At 42.1% G+C, this 7,044-nt stretch overlaps 1 non-coding gene across 1 annotated transcript; it reads left to right on the forward strand.

The window, feature by feature from the left end:
- The first annotated feature begins 408 nt into the window (after positions 1 to 408).
- LOC121165473 lies at positions 409 to 515 on the forward strand. The gene has a single exon (XR_005885256.1). It is a non-coding gene; the product is annotated as a U6 spliceosomal RNA (small nuclear RNA).
- Positions 516 to 7,044: the final 6,529 nt, after the last annotated feature.

The raw sequence follows: 7,044 nt of genomic DNA on the forward strand, positions 1-7,044 counted from the left end.
CAGCCCCAAGTCTCTATCCTTGTGACCTTAGATTAATGTGTCGGATTTGGGGATGTGGGTGGGGAGCCACATCCTTTCAATTTATCCATTTCTCAGTTGATGGACATTTGAGCTGATTCTGCTGTTTTTCTAGTACAAGTGATGCTGCCATGAAAATCCATGTCTACATTTTACTTGAAAAAAATTTTTCACCTATTTTGGTTGCATATGCAGGAGTGGAATTTCTGGGTCATATGGCAACTCTATACTTTAAAGAACTATCAAGTTTCCACAGTGCTTACACCATTTGTATTCCCAACTGCTGAACCAGCTCTCTGCTTGAGGAATTGTCAACTTCCTGGGGCACTTCTCAATACAGGTCTAGCTCAAAATCACCCAAGTCTGAATTTTAGCTTGACAGGGGTTCAAGTTCTCACTTTAGCATTACATATACTAAATTGAAATGACTTAGAGAAAATTAACATGGCACCTGTGCAAGAATAATATGAAAATACTCGAACTTATTCCATAATTTTTTAGTCACTTTGAAAAGTAAAAAATAAAGAAAAGCCCCTAAAGTGGACATGAGAGAAATGTTACATTACCTTCAAAGAATCTCCAGTTAGACTGACAGCTGATTTCTCATCAGAAACTACAGGTTAGGAGAAAATGGAGACAGTGCAAGCCCTAAAAGAAAATAACAACTGTCAATCCAGATACTGTATCCAACAAAACTCTCACTTATAAGTAAAGGTAAAATAAAAACCTTTCAAAACATTTTGGGTCTCTTCAACCATGTGGGAGAACCAGCATGAGCTCCTGGTTCTGCCTTCAGCCTGGTCCTGGCCTGGCTATTGTGGCCATTTGTGGATGGAAGCTCTTTCTGTCTCTCCCTCTTTCTGTAATTATGCCTCTCAAATAAATAAAACAAACTAGCAGTTAAAATAAAACCCATTCCTCCAAGACAACAACAGTTGCCAACTACTTCACATCCCAAAGTGAGAGGAGACTCATGAAACAGAGCTCGCAATGGAGATATCTGAGAACTGTGGCTCATCCATTGAGTTGACCACCTACCATAGAGGCAGCAACAGAAGACACAACGAAGGGCTGGAATTGAAGAGAGGAAAGACATGTGCTAAGGATCTCACCCCCTTCTGCAGGGTGATTCAGCATAACCACAGAGCGAGGGAAGGGGCCATAAAGGAAGCTTACTTTGTATTTCTACAGTTTGGAGAACACGTTGCTTTCTCATTGTTGCAGGCAAGAATAGGTTATATTTAGGAGGTAATTATTGCCTTTCTTTTGTACCTCCCATGGATCAGACATGGTCACATGCAAGAGAAAGCAGCTCTGAGCATGTCTTAGAGTGAAGAGGATCGTCAATCCTGCCCAAGACGCCTCCTGGAGGGATGAGGACATCTCAGTGGAGAGAGGCTAGGAGTCCCACTGGATGCACAGACACTGATAAAACAGTGTGTTGCTTTACCTGGGCTGCCATAATTTAACAGCACAGGCAGGTGCTTCCATAGAAGAAATGTACTGCCTCTTGCTTCTGCAGGCTGTTGAGCAAGATCAAGTGCTAGCAGGATTGGTTCCTTCTGAGAGAAGAACCTGTTCCAGGCTTTTCTCTTTGGTGTACATGTCCACATTCTTACCAACTCTTCGCATGGTCATGCCTGTGCCAAACCCACACTGGTGTTCCTCTGTGTGTTCAAATATTCTCTCATAAGAACATGAATCAGCCTGGATTAGTACTCTCCTCAGTAGCCTTGTTTTAACTTAATTCTTGCAAGGCCAAGGAGAGATGAAGCTATTTTCTCAGGACCCTTTAAGCACACCTTGAGACAGAGTCAGAAGCAGGCAAAGAGATCAACCCCAGATGCTTCCAGCCATGATGGGAAAGCCTCCTGCCACCTAAGGGGAAGTGGACACCCCTGAAGGGACACACAGGCTCAAAGCAACCAAGTTTTTCCCATTCCTTTGCCAATCATTCATTTTGCACACCCACATCTGATGTCCCTCTATTTGCCCAAAGTTTTTTTTTCTGAGGATTCCTGTCAGGATAGCCAAGAGCTCCACTTTTGAATAGAGTCCAGAGTCTGAACAACACATAGGTGGAATCTTCTAAAGGCTAAAATGATAGCTCTGTGGCTAGATGACCAGAAGGCTCTTAATGATCTGAAGATGGCCGAGAGGTCAAGGGATCAGCCCTAGATGTTATCAGGGGTCTTAGAACTGGCCTCTCCATGACACTTGAATGGAACATGTAGGCTGGGTGTGGCAGCAGGAAATAGAATGTTCTTAGGGTTCTTATGGATTAACTCATTCTTCCTGTTCAATGTACACATATCCCTGCAATGAAATAAAACTCACATCTTTGATGATCACAAAAGAATCCATTAGACTCTAGAAAGATCACAGAAAGATATGAATATGCATGAGGCACAGCTGTTAGGTGGTATGGATCAAGGTGGTCAAATCTGTCCACCAAGCACTAGATTTGACGACCTCGGTCAGACCACCCCAGATGGTACTTTGAGTTGAGGCAGGAGTACCTGGAGTAGCAGGTGCATGCTGGGTATGCATTATCTAAAGAAGGAACAACAGGCTGGGCTAGGGTGGGATGGAGTGGGGGCTACTCAAACTTGGAAACTATTGGAACAGCTTTGTCCTTCTATTTATCCCAGGCTTCTGTGGCTAGGAAACTCTTTTGTGGCTCTATCAATAAAAGCTCTCAAGAAAAAGCATTGGGGTAGGCATTTAGCCCAGCAATAAAAATGCTAGGTAAGACCTTCACATTGGGGTGCCTGGGTTGGATAACCAACTCTAGTTCCTGACTCCAACTTTCTGCTTACGTAGACCATGCTGAAGGCTTTGGGTTCCTGCCACTCAGATGGAAGACTCCTACTGAGTTATCGGCTCCTGGCTTCAACTCAGCCTCACCCTGGTTGTTGCAGGCACTTGCAGAGTGAATCAGCAGATTTGATTTCTCTCTTTCCTCTCACAAACTAAAAAGAAAAAAAAAGTAAAATGAAGAGATCATTCCAATGCAAAAATTGAAAACCTAGTTTTCTCATAATTTGTATTTCCTTGAACTTTAAGAAAATTATCTCATATACATAACTTTTTTTTTTTGGTATCAAACTATCCTGCACATTAGATGCTCAAGCACAGCAGGAGGCATCTGAACAGCAGTCTAATAGAGCTGGTCTGAACCGTGGGTCTTTTGGGTAACAGTGACTGAGAATGGGCAACGACTCAGCCATTGTTAGAAGGCTCATGATGATCATTTTGTCTTCAAAGACAACCTAATTTGAAAATAGACAAAAGATATGAGTAAGGATGTCTTCACAGAAAGTATAAAAAGGGGTGACAAATACATAAAAGGACTCTCTACACTGTTAGTCCTCAGGGTAATGCAAATCAAACCACATTGCAACACCAGTTTATACACACAGGGATGGGCACAACCACAGAGAAGTGGATGCAACCTTAACACAATTGCTGTTGGGAAAGTTAAGTGGCCCTGCTTCTGTGGAACTGTGCTTAGCAATTCCTCACAAGATGAAATATGGGGTCACCTTGTGATCCGGCAACTCGACATCTGGGCATATTGACTCAAGAGAACTGGGAAGATATCTTCATGAAATTCACACCAGTATGGTTCACAGTAGCCAAAAAGTGGGGACAATTCAAAGTGCATTAACTGATGAATAAACAAACAGAATGTGGTAGACTGAATGCAACAGAACATTTTTCAGCCATAGACAAGAATCAAGGGCAGCTACATGCCAGAACAGAGATGCACCTTAAAAACATGAGGCTAAGAGGTAAGGCAAAAATGGCCAAACCTTTAGAATCCATTTTCAGGACATGTTTAGAATAGGCAAACCCAGAGACATAAAGTGGACTTGTGTTTTGGGGGGGATAAGGAGAAGGAAGAATGGGGAGAGACTGTTGGGGGGTTAGGGTTTCTTTACGGGGTGATAAAAATGAGATTGAACTGTATGGTGGTGAAGGTTGTACAAGTTTGCACATATCCTGGGAACTGCCAGACCTCACATGTTAAAGGGAGAATTTTCAGGTTTCTGAATTATATCTCAATTTCTAAACATGTACTGAGTCAACGTGAACACCCAGCAGAGGATGTTACATGGACTTTGGTAGATGTTTACACCATAGATACTGTGCAATTTTCAACAAGGTCAATTTCTATGCAGTGATACCAAAAGATGCTCAAGGTGTATTGGTAATGATACATTTCAGAACATAAAATAGTACAATGTGATCATATTTGTGTTACACACACACACAAACACCCCACCCCCCATTATTTCAGACATACTCAACTGACAAGAATTACTCTCTTTTGGGTGCAACTGAATGGAAACATTTATCTATTTGTATTGTGTACATTTTTAAAATGAGAGTGTACATTTGTTTTTTTTTTAAAGATTTATTTTTATTATTTTTTCATTGGAAAGGCGGATATACAGAGAGGAGAGACAGAGAGGAAGATCTTCCATCCGATGATTCACTCCCCAAGTGAGCGCAACGGGCCGATACTATGCCGATCCGAAGCCAGGAGCCTCTTCGGGTCTCCCACGCGGGTGCAGGTTCCCAAAGCTTTGGGCTGTCCTCGACTGCTTTCCCAGGCCACAGGCAGGGAGCTGGAAGGGAAGCGGGGCTGCCGGGATTAGAACCGGCGCCCATATGGGATCCCGGGCGTGGAAGGCGAGGACCTTTAACCACTTGCGCCACGGCGCCGGGCCCGAGAGTGTACATTTGTATTACCTGTTTGAAGATACATTTTGTTAGCTTTTTGCACCAAGTATTTAAATGTATGAAATATGTCACAGTGCAACAGTTTGCAGTTTGCATTAGTGTACTGCTTCACAGTCAACAAAGCTTGGAGGTGCAAAGCACAACAACTAACCCCCAACACAAAATCAAACCTCCAAAACTCTTGGTTAGAATATTCCAGCCCCTTCCAGCTCATCTCATTTCTCCTCCATTCTAAAGCAGTGCCAACTAGTCCCCATCACATGCCTTTTCAAACAGCAACCCCTCTTCTTTCAAATGCTGCCATCCATCCCTTTTCATTGTTTGGATGGGTTGATACTTTTGTGAGCAAAAATGTAGTTTGTGAGTCATTGACGCTACTTAAAACAGAATGCTGTAACACAAGCAAAAGGACATTATGCTTAGAAATTCAAGGAAGACACAGTGGGATACTTTGGAGACAGTGATTTCAGAGTTTATTAAGACATTAAAAAAGTAATTTCACTGGTGAGTTAATATTTCCCCTTAAATACAAAAGTGCCTATTCTTACAAATCCTTAAGGCTCATTCTTTTACAATACAATGTTTCTCCATTCTAGAAATTATGAGTGTCACATGAAATAAAGAAAGAGAAAAAATTTCCAAATAGCAAATATGCAGCCAAGAATTTCATCATCTTCATACGTATAAATTTTAGACTGAGATAACAGATCCTCCTGGACAAATTCTCTGTTATAGATGAGTTCTCAACTTCTTCCTCATATCCTGCCAGAATACTTCACTCCAGAGTAATTCAGAATTTGAATGTGGGCTTTACTTGCTGGAAGATAAATATAACTATGAGGGACCAACATTATATTCATATAAGAGACATGCGAGTACACACCATTATCCGACAGTGAGGAGATGCTGAGGAAGTTGCCTGGGGGGTTGTGACCTTTTTTGTAGGAATAAGAGATCTGGCTGCTCAGTGAGAATCAAGTTTCCTGGGTCAGAGTATTCAAGATGGGCTGGAGGGGCTATTCCTTACTAAAGCTGCTGATCTTCATTAATTGTCTGAGTTAAGACTTTTAATAGATACTCAAAATCACTGAGAAGGGCACCCAAGGTCATTAGCAGTGATGTCTGTAATGCCCGTGCTACTTGGATGAACAGAGTGACTGCCAACACAGATTCTGGACTTTTCTCTGTAATAACATACACACACACTAACAAGAAACTCCAAACACTTTCACACCGAGGAACTGGACGAATGATGAAAACAGAATTGGACCCAACATTTTCAAGGCTACAATATGTATATGCACACAATGTGAACTGCTATACAGATTCGTCCTATTCAAAGTCCTCTTCGATTCTTGCAACCATCCCAAGAACGACTTCTGTAGAGGGAGACTAAGGCCCCATCATTTGCTTCTGTGGTTTTTAAAGCTGGACCATGGAAGAGTCTCATGGGAAGCAGGCAGGCTTCCACATTGCTGATGGCTTTCCCAAGATGGAGATGCAGAATCTGTAATGATGTCAGCAGTGACACAGTCGGCCTGACATCAGAACATTGACTCAGGGTTGCCAGTTCCAGGAACAGATCCTCAAGATGACAGAGCATACAAAAAAATGCTGGATATTTAAGGTTCCTTCACCAGTGGAAGCAAATTTCATGGCAGTGATTTGAATTGTCTACAGAATCCTACAAGCAAGGGAGATATTATTCTGAAACAGGAGTATTTGTTCCTTCACATCCCTCTTGAGCACAGGTGAAATTCAAGTGTCCAGCAGGTGTTGCTTTTTTTGCTGATGGATTTCATGTTATAGTGCTATAATTTTTTTAACCTAAATGCCAAGGGGCCTAGTGGACAAGGTCTTGGACTCCTGTAGTAAGGTCATTAGTATCGATCTGAGGTTAAGTTAGGCTGGATCTTTTAGCATCTCCAGCCATCTTTCCATCTTCCTGGGGAAAGGCTAAGAAAAGAGATTTCTGGTGAGTACAAAAGGAAGGGGTTCTTCTGAATTTTTCATGATTATTTTGGTTAAGCTCCAAAGCACTGGCTTAGTGTGGAAGACCACAGTGGACCTGTGTCTAAACCTCATGTAAGAACTAAAAATGTCAATCTACCATTTAGGGCTTTGGCTCTACTCTCACAACACACCAACAGCACCAGGTGGATTCTTCAGGCTCTGTCCAGCTATTGGGATTGTTAAGTCTTGGCTGAGTATTATATACATCAATGAGGTTTTATGCCACTCTTCCTCTCTTCTGGTTCACTATCAAGCTTCTCCCCA

This window comes from Ochotona curzoniae, unplaced genomic scaffold (assembly GCF_017591425.1).
Source record: "Ochotona curzoniae isolate NIBS_2020 unplaced genomic scaffold, NIBS_Ocur_1.0 contig_883, whole genome shotgun sequence".
NCBI lineage: Eukaryota > Metazoa > Chordata > Mammalia > Lagomorpha > Ochotonidae > Ochotona > Ochotona curzoniae.